Raw genomic sequence first — 14589 nt, forward strand, 5'->3', positions numbered from 1 at the left:
TGCCTATTTTTCTCAGGCTAATGTAACACACGACCTTACTTAGCCTGAGTCATATTTAATGTTTTTAACTATCACAATCTTTATTAAAAATTAAAAAATAAAAGGGTCTCTACTACACCAAGCTCTGTCATGCAGCCACTATGATTCCCAGCACCATCTCAGTTTGCCCTCTCCTAGCCTGTATCATGGTGACAGTATTTTTGCCCTACAAACTAATATGCTGTAGTGATAATATAATACTCATTAATGTAGCACACAGTTAATCACAGTTTGGAAACCGCTTATCTTTGAAGTATGTGAAAGCCAGTTCCAGAGCAGTGAACACAGCCAAGCTCTGGGGTGATTTCTGAAGTCTGTAACTCTCCCCTGGATTTATATGGCATTTCTTCTAATTAGATATAATTACAAAAGTTTAGCAATGGAGACAGAAAACTTGGATTCGTGTCCTGATTCTGGGCCTCTGAACAAATCATTCAAAAATCTTCTAGTTTCTTTTGTGAAAGCCAAATGAATACCACAGAACAAGAAATAGGCTCTAATCCTGGACTTTTACCACTTTTACACTAAAACACTAAAGCTTAAGCTTATCTGAAAAGATAAAAAAATTAAAAATGCACCTTAAAATATTTGATATATTTGTTCTACAGCTGTAAATGATAATAGTGTGGACATGACACAGCTTCTAAACTAATCCTTACTTTTTTTTTTTTTTCTTAGAGTGTACAGGCTGACAACTGAAAATAATGAATTTAGCTCCCATTTTCTTTTGGAGACAAGACAGGTGTCGTGTAATTTGAATGAAAGGAGGTGGTGGAATGGTAAGCTCCTGTAGATTTGTATATGGCCACTAGATGATGCTATATAACTTTTCAATCTCTCCATTACTTTCGCAAACAACAGAAAAAAGAAATTAGAAGATGAATAAAACTTGCTTTTAATACACAGATAAATATGCACATAAGCTAAATATTTTTATTTAAGTAAAAAAAAAGAAATAAATGCATATTCCTATTCCAGTTAGATCTGTTAATAGATGGGTGCAATGAGTGCATTTAATTTTAGATCTCTTTGTGCTGAATCAGAGCAATTGTAGCAACACGATACAAAACAAGTTTGAACAAACCTTTGCCAGCAAAAGTGCTTTCAACGATGTTTTTTAAAAGTAACTTTACTCAGCAGTTTCTTATACTGTATCAGGTATCAGCTCTTTTTCTGCAGTCAGGATAAAATCTTAATCTGGCTTAAACATCATCATATACCATGTTTTTACTGAGTCATCTTGCTTTTGATCCAGATAAAACTTGTACTACCAAGTAATGTGATGGTGCACAGGATTGTTATTAATAAATATACAACCACAGACAGAAAGGGACTAATGGCCAAATCCACACGGCAACTTTGTAGTACTCTTGTCATGAAGTGAATCCAAAATGCTGTAAGCACCAGCTGGCCTACAGTGTGATTTATACTTCAGATTGAGCAAGGCAGTAAACATATGTAAATACACATTCCATTATGGATTAATATAGGGTTTTGGCAATCAAAGAGCAAGATGTATAAAGTTACAGGAGATAAGGTATGTGTGGTGTTTTTTATGTATTCCGCATGATTGCACCACTGTTAAAGCACTAAGTAAGACAGGGATACAGACTAGTCCTTGCACACATATTCATGAGCTTTTCATCCTTTTAAGAAATACTGTGAGGGGCGGTCTCCAGTTTTGCTGTCTGGGAAGTAGACTAGCAGCTGTTCCTGCCTCAGGCAGGTATTGATCTTTGTGATTTCTAGAACTCATTGATCAGGGGACATAACTGCCTGCACACAATTGCACTCATCAGGCAGACAGAGAAATTACTCTGCCTTCATAGGCATTGCTCATTTCACATCACTACTGAGGATCTCTGTTATCTTAATGTACTCATTCAGACTAATTGGAGAGGAAATTGATGACAGCATATGGGCTTGAGTTATGATTTAGATTTGGCTGATAAAATAATGTCATTATTTTCCAAAACTTCGGTAGTGATTACAAGACTTAGCTTTAAAAGGCTTTTCACCAAGATTTGCAAAATTCTCCCAAATGGTTTGTTGTCTGTTGTCTGATCAGATCTGTTTCCTCCCTCCCTCCCTCCCTCCCTCCCTCCCTCCCTCCCTCCCTCCCTCCCTCCCTCCCTCCCTCCCTCCCTCCCTTCCTCCCTTCCTCCCTTCCTCCCTTCCTTCCTTCTTTCCTTCCTTCCTTCCTGCCTTCCTGCCTTCCTGCCTTCCTTCTTCCTTCCTGCCTTTCCTGCCTTCCTTTCCTGCCTTCCTGCCTTTTCCTTCCCTCCCTCCCTCCTTCCCTCCTTTTTCCTCCTTTTTCATTTTTTCTGTTCATTTTTGTGCTGAAGAAAAGCAGTCTTGTTCATATTCTGTACTTTACAAGGCATTACTCAAACAAATTCTGTCCACTGGATGGACACAATAAATTCCTAGTTTTCAGGAATATGACTGAGCCAAGATTTATAAAGCACTGATTATTAGAGGTCTTTGTGAGTAAAATTACCTGTTCCCTTATGCATGTATTTAGGCAATCTGTTCATCTGCTTGAGGTTGAAAAGTACTAAGGCACATGGATTACAGTTGTTTTGCTTGGCATAATTCATTCATTGTGTGCTCTCAGATGGCACCAAACAACATGTGGAGGCTAGCAACATCCCTCTTCCCTGTTTGTCACATGCCATTTCCAGAATGACCTTCTCTATCTCCCTTCTCCAGCTTATTGTAGACCCTTATAATAAAATATAATATAAAATATAAATAAAAGGAAAGATGAGTGAGTCTGCTCCTGCCCAGACCCCTCTGCTTCAGACCAGTGCTACTCCTCTGTGAATCTGACGAGAGACACCATCTCAGTAACACCTTGTTTCTCTTGCTGTTTCTACTCCAGACAGGAGCAGAAGGAAGTTGATGATGAATTCAGATTCTAAATGCCACCCAAACAGTTGAAGAAAATACACCTGGGGCAGGAAAGAGCTGTATTGGCCTTTGCCTGTTCCCACAAGCCTTGTGTTTCTTCTCCAGCGCTCTGGCAGATTTTGGTCCACCACCACTACTCTATGCTTGTCGTGTAAAGTTTGTCCACATGTGCATACGGGAGCTGAGTGATCATCCTTAGGCTTTGGTTGGCAGAACAAAGCCAGATGGTGCTAAATGACATTAAGAGCCCTCCATTTCTAAAAAACAATGTCATCTGACAGATGTATTAAATATTCTGCTGCTGTGAAAAAATACAACTAATTAAAACAATGTTAATAAAAGCACTAATTAACAACACTGGTATTTTACAGACATGACAGAAAGTGTTTTCACTGTCAAGTTATTAAGACACGGAATGCATCTTTCTGTTGCTTTACATGTGGGAAAATAGTTGTGCCTGTATGAGAAGTGTTTTGCCTATGATGAAAGTCTTACCACATTTAGCTGATTCAAAAGTTAGTAATCAAAGGTTTTTAATCTCATTGTGTGTTAGATCTGCTGTGAGGAAAGTATTCAACATTTTTAACACCATTTTTCAACAAGACACTTGTACTCTGTTCTGTCATGTAAGCAGCAGCCCATGGCGACCAGTTGCTGCTGCGCTTTCATTAAAAGAATCCACAGCATTTCTTTTATTATCCTAGTACAAAGACTGTGCTTGTTCTTTCAGGACATCCAGAGAGAAGGGAGCAATTGTATGAGCTGCTAACTTCTTTGGAGGTGGATTTAATATTGATTTTTCACAGCACTTACTTGATTATACACCAGACAGAAGCTCACGTAGGCACTGCTGGTCTCAAACTTTTCAATTGAGCCTGATATTATGACGATAACTGTGTAAGTGGGGAACAGAAGCTGCAACCTCTTCCATATGAACTGCCTTTCTGATTTACCATGCTCTTACTCTCAACAAGATTTTTTTATCTGCGACGTATTAAACTCACACAGATCACAAATATTTTAATTTGCAAATGAACTTTTGCACTAAATCCCAGTATAAAACTTCAGATTCCCATGATAGGAAGTTAAATTTATCTGCACTTGGGGATATCATTTTCTCTTCCATCACTATTAATGCAACAGCAGTACACATCAAACACCTACCTTAGAGTTTTCTCTGTATGTATTAAAATGCCTTGTGGTGAGATCATTGTCCTCTTCTGTGCATGTGGGAAAACTATTACATTTTGCTAGTGCGCTAAGAATAATGCGAGCAAGAACATTCCTTACTCTGTGAAATCATAAAATGAGACTGCTTATAGCTTCTCAGTTTCACTTTGCAGAAGAAGCACAGCATTGTTTTGGTATAAGTCTCTGCTGCATTATACAAACTGTACCCAATGTGCAATCCAATACAACTGCTGTATTATAGTTATGAAATTTGCACAGCCTAGAAAATTGCAGCTGAAAGGCTAAAAAATAAACGTACTCAAAACACATTCATGCTTCATTGCTCAGACTTCCAGTGGCTCACAAAACATCCTGCAATGAGAGAGACCATCACTGCAGCGGTAGCTGAAGAAGCCAATTACTCTTTCTGAGAGATCCTGGACTCGGAAGAAATGTTCACATGTCTTTTTGTGGGCTTTGATGACAATGAAGGTTTTAGCACTGGAGTTTTCAATACTTCAAGCTATTAAAAATATCCAAATAAACCAAATGACGGAATTGACCTTTGATTCATGGCTTTTTTAGTCATTACAGATGAATGCAAAGCACATGCAAATGAAATCTGGGTAAAAATGATTATTTTAAAATAACAGCAACAACAAACAAACAAACAAATAAACAAAAACAACCCTCAATCTTATATGAGAAAAAGAACTTAACTTCTGAGAATTAATCTGTCTTTTATAATGTTTTCCAGGAATAGATCTCAAGAGTAGGAGGAGAATAGATGTTAACTAACATTATTTTGCAATTATAAAATTGTAACATTGAAAGTCATCTGGTACACCCAGCATCAAACAGGAGAACAGAAGGAATTTCTCTGCCTTGTGCATGAGACTTGGCAGTCCCAAGTGAGTACAGAGACCCTTCATTTCCAGAAGGTGTAATTTCTCTCAAACTAAAAGCTTCATTATAAAATTTAGAACATCTGCTGTTCTGCATTAAATGAGTTTTATTGTGATTATACTTTTTTTCTGCCATACAAAATTTTGTTACACAGAATCATAGAATCATTAGGATTGGAAAAGGCCTCTAAGACCATCTAGTCCAACCACCAACCCATCACCACCATGCTCACTAACCCCATGCCCCAGCTACATGCAAATATAGCCAGGACAATTGCTACTTTATTAAAGTTCTTTCCAAATACATATTAGCATAATTCAGTAATGTTATTCACAATATTTCTCAGATTATATGAAGCATTTCAAGTGAAATGAACATTTTTTTTTATAATCATGGCAGAAATAATCAGTGATTTGAAAAGATGCGATGACTTTGTAGTTTATTTAGTAACAATTCTAAATTAAATCTGTAAGTATTCAATTTATGTGAGTAATCCTATGCTAACTAATTTAGGACTATGAGTAAAATGGCCAGCGAAACTTAAATTTTGGGACTGGCCATTTTAATAACAATGTGACATTTGCAACCAACCTCAGTAGATTCAAAGTTTAATTCCAGAGAATTTTAAGGAAACTTTGAAGATTCCTGCAATATCATATGTGGTAGCTTCCTGCTCTTGCCTCTTTCATAATCACAGCACAGCCTCCAGCAGGGGGCTACAGGGCAAGTTTGGAAAAGAGTGGATTCATATGCTCTGAACAGGCACCGGTTTGACATAGGGTAGGTTTATATGCTTCCTTGGACCTCAAGAATGAACAGAACCTGTGGGGCATCCTCTCATGTATATATATTTCATTAATAACTAATTAGTTAGACAGCGAGAAGCACTTTGAGTTATTACTGCCTATGCTGAGATGAATACCAAGCTAACTCCACAGCTCAGGCTCTGAGAAGGAGAGAGAAGTGTCCTTTCCAATTCAAATGCTCTGCTTTGAGCTTAAGGGTACTCTTCAGTCTTGGTCCCCAGTGAAGAGTTGTCTTGGACCCAGCCTACAGAGCTCTGGCTCCTTGTAGGCAGCAGTGCTGATGTGCCAGCAGGACACAGATCCTCATAGCACCCGTCTCACCTGCCCTGCCCCTGTTGCACTAACCAAAATGGTATTTCACCTATAGAAGAACTGCAGCAGATAAACGTGTTGCCTTGGGTAATGTTACTCTACTAGGACTCAGAATAATACATATTAGGCTACAGATACCTGTCTCTATACTTCTGCTAGATGCCAAGCATTCACAACGGAACAAGGTGGAATAACAAAGTAGACCTCCAGAGATCACCCTATAGGAATGAAGTCTTTCCTACCCTCAATTCCAGATCATCCGAGTCTATGGAAGTAGCCGCAAAGGTAGCATACTACCACTTATTTCCCACACTGCTCCTTGGAAACAACTCTCCCCTACTGGTTCCTTCACCGAATGCACAATGGCATGCACAGCTCACTGAGGCCTGTAGAGAGGGACTGCCAGTGGGTGATGTGCAGGTGAAGTCACCATAGAAACTGCCTTGCTGGCCTTGATCTCTAGAAACCTCGGGAGAAAACAGAAGCCACTGTAGGCACAATCTGTCTGCAACTCAGAGCCTTACAAAGCAATAATAGTATACAAAAGGAAGTATAACTGAGCCAAATTATTTTCTCAGTTGCTGTTCTCACATGCAGTCCCTGAATCCGAAGCAATGCGTCAAACCCCCTATTTGCAATTCTGGAAACAGAGCTTATTTCACAAAGGAATGCTTACATGTACCAGGTGGAAAGCCTGATATCCTAGTTTTACTGTTTTGTTGCGTGCCAGAAGCTCTCTCATTTCTCAACAAGCAACAGGCGATTATGTAAGAAGCTTGGATATGATCCAAGCTTCAGATAATATCATAATGCACATGATAGAAATTCGAACAAACTGGTAAACAAAGGAACTCATTAACTATTGATTTATTAATTTTTTGCTTGTGTAAATACAGAGATTTTTTGTTAGTCTTTGAAAGTATAAATTAGTAAATAAATTGTCAAACTATACTCATCATATTTGATTGCCATTAAGACATAAGAATGGAAAACTTATTTTCAAAATGACTTATGCTTAGCTTACAGGCATTCAGGAGGGTAAAGAACAGAGACAAAATTGCCAACATTTTCAAAAATTCTACTCCAAGAGTTATCTCTAAAAAATAGCATAAGCACAAAAATGGCTTAGCTATGGACAAAGATCCATTGATTCTGGCAACATGACACCACCTGGAAGTCACAGCAACGAGATATAGTTCCAGCCTGAACCATTATACACATACATATGTAATCAAAGCCAACATCCCAGATTAACAAAAAGGAAACAGAAGTTCATTAATTGGGGAATAAATAAATAAAACTCATAAAATGTAGGTTGCTTCTTGACCTGTTCCCTGTCTTTCAAGATCAAAGTCTAAGTACCCTCATACTCAGAAGGAACTACACACCAGAGCACTCTGCAGTTGTGCAGCTTCATTTTACACTTATCTGACAGATACAATGGCCAACTGCTAGAGTGTAACAGAATAATGAAGAGACATCACCCATCCACATGTGACCTTGTTTCTTCCAACTTTTCTTTAGGCACAGAAGGAGCCTGTAAATGCTCACGGGTGCTATAACCGCTATGATCACTTACTTTAAGCTGTGGAGTGTGATGGGATATGAATATCTGCAGCTTGCTTGAGCAAGTCATGATGAGGATTTCAGACATTACAAGTAAACACTCTCTTGTATTGAACACAGGTCACTCCTCATTATGATGCAGCAGTGCTGGCTGGTAATGCACAAGCAGGCAGAGATGTCCCACTGAGCTTCCTTGGGGAGCTAAAAAGCAAACTCCAGAGCACAGCCTACTCACCAGTAGCTTCTCTTAAGAACATCCTTTTAGAAGCTGATGTTGTCTTCAATAATTTTTCATCATATCTGAAACCTCTCACTGGAAATGGATACTTAAGACTACAGGTAACGTGCTAGTGCTCAAACAGGAATGTTGTTTTTCTTTAGCAGTCACCAAACATGTTATATAAATTGCATTGAAACAAGGGTCAAGGCTGATTAATACAAAGAAACTGTATTTTGGCTTTAATTCCAACAGTCTTAGTCATTAAATTTCCTGTAGAGTTCCTCTCCTGTTAGCCTCATTAAATAACCAATGAGCTTTAGGTACAAATGCAATATACAGCCTATGTATATGTATGTATGCATAGCAGGATTTATGCAAGCTTGGTGCAAGCCTAGCTTCTGAATAAGAAAATAGAAGAGACCCAAAGGAATGTTACAAGAAACTGTGATACAGAGAGGCTGTTGGGTTGTTTTTTTTCTGTTTGTTTGTTTGGGTTTTTTTTCCACTGTAAATAATATCTTAAGTTCTATAAATTATTAGAAATAAAAATCAAAACATTCTGGTAGCAAAAAGTATAATAAGTCCAGGAGAGGCAGAGCAAGCCTGCTATGAACTGTTTTTTTTTTCATCAGGAATGGTTGAGAGTCACTGGCCTGTTTCAGGGCATGCTCATTTCTGAACAATAGGCTCAATTGATTTCTCTAGGAACAAAAGGCTGGAACATAAAAATTCAGCCTTCAGCAAGCCAGAATGACATATTGGACACCAAAAATAAAAGAAAGTCTTTATTTTACCTCTACAAGCAATTGAGTTCTAATAATCAGCAGACTTAATTTCACCTACTTTTACTCACTACCATCAGAGCCAAAGATTCTTCTGATCTTAATTTCATTTCTTGTATCATGTAATCCAACATGGGACTAAGTAATCACCCAGGTGTTGGAATTCGTGAGCTGGGCAGACTAAGACCTATGTGACACAGCACATGGCAAGCAGTCTTCCTGAGCTGGGATATGAGAGATCCATTATGAATATGGAGAGTAATGCCTGTGGAACACATCTAACAGTTTCCTTTTCATAGTGGTAAAAAGCAGTGCTACCTTCTTCTCCCACTGGTATAAATTTCAGGAAGGGCAGAGATAGCATCTCTGAGCCCTTGGTAGGGTCTGTGCCTATTGAGGATTCAGATGAACAGAAGGTGCAACCTCAATGTGCTGAGCTATAGCAGCCTCTGGCCAAGGAGCAGCAGCTACAGAGCATGAGGAGGAGGAAGAAGGAGAGAGACATGACAACATGTATCACTGTTACTTATATATATTATATAATATCCTGTTCAAATGTGTAACCCAAAATGTGCTTGCTTTAAAGAACTATTTTCTGCTGCTTATTTTATTGTTTTTCAGTTAACATGATTTGGTCCTGTACAATTCTACTATGCAGTACATTCAAAAAGCTTTTCCATTTCCAGATAAATAGGAAACTAGGACTGTGATAAAGTATTAATTGTTTATCCCCAAATAACTGCTTGGTACAATAGACATCAGGGCCATTTAGTGAACATATTAGAAATCAGTGAATTGAAGTCTCAAACTTTCAGTTTACCAAGGACAGTGAAAAAGGTCTGTGGTCTGAGGTATAATTAGTGGTGTCCAGCACATCTCCTTGAGCAGGGAGATAAGATGGAGCCTTCGCCAACTGGGGTGGTGCCAGCACCATGCAGTTAGCACAGCACGCTCCAGTGCCTCCTCTTTCTTCCCCAGCATAACCCAGCATATTCCCAAGAGGGCAGAGGAGGTGAGTAAGCAGTGCAGCCAAAGTACAGCTCTTTCTGGAAAAGCATCATCTTCAAAAAGCTTCTGAAATCTTTGGTAAAGTATTATTTTACTGCAAACTAGGAGGCCATGCTTGGATTGCACTTTTAGGTTGTTACATAAGGCAATTCTCAACGTCATCTTAGAAAAAACACTTATATGACTTAAACTGAAGCTTTGCTTGGAGTAGAAATTCTCCACCTCCTTTCTGTTTCTCTTCCTTTTTTAGCCACAGAATCACAGAATTGTAGGGGTTGGAAGGGACCTCTAGAGATCATTGGGTCCAACCTCCCTGCCAAAGCAGCTCCCTAGCCCAGGTTGCACAGGTAGGCATCCAGGTGAGTCTTAAAATCTCCAGAGAAGGAGACTCCATCATCTCTCTGTGCAGCCTGTGCCAGTGCTCTGTCACTGCACTGTGAAGAAGTTTCCATGCACGTGTCAAACTTCCTATGTTTCAGTTTATGGCCATTTCCTCCTTCCAGTGCCTTTTCATCGTTTGAACAACTACATACAACTAAATGCAATTGTAAGCTGGATTAAAAAAAATCTCTCTGTGAACTAGCAGCAATGGAGACAAGAAAATATGGTATTAACAATTCTAATTTGAGTCAAAATATTTTTAGCTATTAAAGAAAAAGTACTAAAAAATCATGTACGCATTCAGTCAGGGTTCAGCAAGTTACCAGTGCTGTGCTTAACAAGGAATCTAAAGGGGGAGAACAAGAAAGAAATGGTAAAAAGGATGAAAAGAAAGAAGCAAAATAGAGAAATAAGAATTTTCATACGGAGACAGACAAGAGACTTGTTTCACTCAGTGATAGGTGTCTGACTGAGGACAATAGTGGATGCTAGAAGACAATACAAGATCACATAACGATATCTCTCTCCAGGTATTTTCCAGGTGAAAATCTTGGTAGTGCAGAGGGTTGGGTTTGTTGTTGTTTTGTTTTGTTTAAAGCTATGTGTTTTGCCTTTGTTGCCCTCAGTTGATTTTCCTTCCATTAATTTTTCAACCACTTTTTAAAGTCATGTGGACCCTTAAATTCAGAACACCTCATTGCAGGGAACTACAGAGCTTAACCACAAGTACTTTCTTCCTTACTACTTTCAGATTGTATCACTCACTTTTTGATCTCATTCATATTTTTGCCTTTCATGAAAGGGGACTGTGAATAACCATAAGTAGCACAAAATTATTATTTTTTTTATTTTCTTTACAGGTCTGCAGGAAGCTCTTTCATATTTCTCCTCAGTCATCCTTCTCCCACCCCAAAGTCTTCTTGTCCAGCCTGAAGCCATTCCTTGCACAGAGTCACATCATAACCTGGCTGCCCCTCACCCTCTCTCACCACTTCCATTATGAGATGGGAGACCAGAGCTGCACTAGGAATTTAAGATCTATCTGAACCACAGAACTGTTCTGGAGCAGTAATGATAAACATAAGCAGTTCATCTTCATTTCACTGTTCCTTTCCTGAACGGTAGCAGCCAGGTGAGGGACCCTTACTTTCTATGCAAGTTAAGATCTTTCTTTCTCTGTATTATTTCCACCAACAGATGTTCAGAGAACCTGCAAAAAAAAAAAAAAAACCCAAAACTGACTATATCAAATTTTTACTGCATTGATATCTCTGCATAGGTCTCCTCATGCCACACCTATTCTAGAAAATCAGTCTGCTGGTCATTTGGAAGGCCTACAGAGATCTAGGATCAAATTGTCTTATTGGAAATATAGCCTTTATCATCAAAAGGTGTGTTGTGTAGACGTGTGTACACCTGTGTCCTCTCAAAATGTGAATGGTAAGAAGCATTTCTGTACCCATGTCAGTTTTTACTGTGTCAACAGTGAGGTTTCAGGCAAAATAGAAATATTGAGAATAAAGACAACAATCCTAAATGAAATCTAGAGATGGGCACATTTTTCTACCACAAATAGTAGTAATATCTTTTTAACATCAGGTCCCACAGGGCCTGTAGATTATCTGATGAGTTGCTTTCAATTTGAACAGTAAAATAAGATATAACATTAAGGAAATACTAATGTAAGGAAAGATCTGCATCTTTCCAACAGTGCAGTGATACTTACTGGAGCATGGGAAATGATTGCATCTCATTTTTGTTTCATCACAGAAAATTGTCACCCAGACAATACAGAGAGAAAGGATGTTATCTGCTGCTCTGTGCTTAAGGTAGGAACTGCTGTGCACTTCCTTTGTTGAAACTGTTGTATAAATAAAAAGTTTTGTTGCTGTGATGGCTTCATCACAATTACTCTGTATATTTACTGAGACAAGGAGTCCAGATGTTCATAGAATCATAGAATTATGAAGGCTGGAAAAGACCACTGAGAGCAGGTAGTCCATCCATCAATCTGTCACCAGTGTGACATGGCCCACTAAGCCATGTCCCTAATGTCAGGGGAGATGCACTGAAATTTTAGGAGTAACAGACCAATAAAATACAAAGTGGGACCATCTACTATTTATATTGCTTTACTCCATGTAATTCCAGTTCTTCTTTCAGGATCTATCAGTAAATTTATATGGAAAACTACAACACATTGGGTTTCTCAGCTGCAATTAAAGAACTATTTTCTACTTCTGTTCCTCGTGTTTCAACCAATTACATTGGTTGCTTAGTGTGTATGACTACAGTCAATATTCATGACAGGTTTCAAAGACCATATCCTTTGGTACAAATCTTTCATGTCCCATTTTTATGATGTGGACATAACTCCACATCACAGGTTCATAGGTTCATTAGGTTGGAAAGGACCTACAAGATCATCTAGTCCAACCATCCTCCTATCACTATCCCTACCCAACTACTAAATCAAATCCCTTAGCACCCTTAGCATCTAAACACTTCTTGAACAGAATCATGTAGTCCCTGGGCACATGACTGGAGGCCATGAAGATAGGGAGAACATCTTCCACACCTCAGGATGCGATGCTTCAGATGTGGTTGTTCCTTTTTTTTCCAGAATAGGTGGAGTTGAGACAGCTAGAAAGCATGCAGCTGCCTCCCTTCAGATTGCACTCTCCCAGCTCTGGCATCCAGACCTTACAGATTGGTATATGTATGGACATATCATGTATATATACATACACTTATTCATATGTGCTGTACATGTGTGTATGCATACACTAATTCTGTATACATATTGTATATATAGATGTATGCACATATCTATATGCCTGCATACCTATAGGTTGTAAATTCTCATTTAATGATCCCAGGGAAGAAACTTACATCCTGGAGACCTGCCAGGAATGCTACACAAGGGTGGGTCTGGACACTCCCATGCACAGCTGTTGGATGGGAAAACCCTCGGTCACTACTGTTGTCCTCCTGCAGAGAAAAGGAGAGGAATAAAAGCTTTTTTTTATTATTATTATTATTTTGCTTCTCTTTGTAACCGGGAGAGGCTGTAGCTGCGAAGTGTTTCGGACCATCTAAAGCAAATTCACCTGGTGACCAAACGAACAGGTGTAGCTCCTTTAGTTGAAGAGACGGACGTGGCCGGGTTTGCCCTCAGTGTGCGGCCGGCGGCGCGTAAGTCCTGCAGTCACGCGAATAGACAGCACCAGGAAATTATCTTCAATAGACCACCGCAGCTTGCCTTTGTTTCTGCCTTTCGCAGCTGTAGCACGCTTTTGCCAACGGTAAGCGAGGAGTGATCGCTGCCCTCTGAGCGCAGATACAGGAAACGAACAAAGGGAAATCCTATTACCCCAGCGCAGGAGGCGCCTGGTATCCACGGTTGCTCTGAGCCAGCACCCCGACGGGGACGCTAAATAATAGATCGGAATCGATTGCCGGAATGGATCGGGATGAGAAAGCGGGTGCATCTCCCGCAAGCAACCTGCTCCTTCCCCCATTTGCTCTGTAATCCAATTCCACCATGTGCAGACAGATAAGGAGACGTAACTCGTCTCCAGGCCTGGGCGGGGTTCTCGCCGTTTAATCTTTTCTTTTCCCTTTACCGCTTTCCTCCCACCCCCCGTTCCGTCTCCCAGGCCCAGTGAGGTCAGCTCATGAATATTCCTTCATTTTCCTGAGAGGCTCTGGCAGTGCCGGGTACTCCGGGTGCGGTGCCCTTCTCTCCGTGCATGCGTTTCGCCAGCCGGGCAGCGGACAGAGCGACGGTGAGTAATGCGGCTGCTGGAGGCTTGAGCCTCTCTTTCTTTTCTTTGAAAAAGAAAAAAAGAAAATACAAACAAACAAAAAAAAAAAAAAAAAAAAAGAGAGAGAGAAAGGAGAAAAGGAAGGGGGATGTTACTCAAGGCTAAACAAAACCGCTGGGTAGAAGTGGGTAGCTGAGAAATGCCTCCCCTGCCCTTACAATCTGGACAAAAGGCGGGCGGGGTCCGGAGTCCCGCGGAGTAGAGGGCAGAGGGATGCCCTGCGCCGCATCCCCACGCTGCGGGTGGAGCCTTTTGTTGCCGCCTTTGGTCGGGCATTTTTTCTGTTCCCGACAGGAAAACCTGGGGACATGCAATGGTCCTGTTGCCACGTGGATTTGCCTCTGAGAAGGGAAGATTGTGTGGCGGGGTCTTTCTTTGGTACGCAGGGTTCGGACCTGGGCACAAAGGTGGATTTCACTGCCCCATTAACAGAGGGGGGGAAAAGAAAACAAGCAAAAGCAGCACAAAAACCCCAAGCCGCAGCCAAGGAAACTGTAGGCAGTAGCCGGTCCTGAAACTGGGGGTGAAAAGATGACAAGGAAGAGTCAAAGCGCTCAGGAGAATATGGGATCCAAACCAAGTCCTGTCCTGACTTCTTGCAGTTTCTGTAGGGGTTTCTGGTTTTCAAGAGTGACAATTGGTACCCGTACAGCTCTGAA

The sequence above is a fragment of the Cyrtonyx montezumae genome, unplaced genomic scaffold (genome assembly GCF_038088225.1).
Source record: "Cyrtonyx montezumae isolate F1298 unplaced genomic scaffold, pur_monq_1.0 scaffold_0, whole genome shotgun sequence".
Classification (NCBI taxonomy): domain Eukaryota; kingdom Metazoa; phylum Chordata; class Aves; order Galliformes; family Odontophoridae; genus Cyrtonyx; species Cyrtonyx montezumae.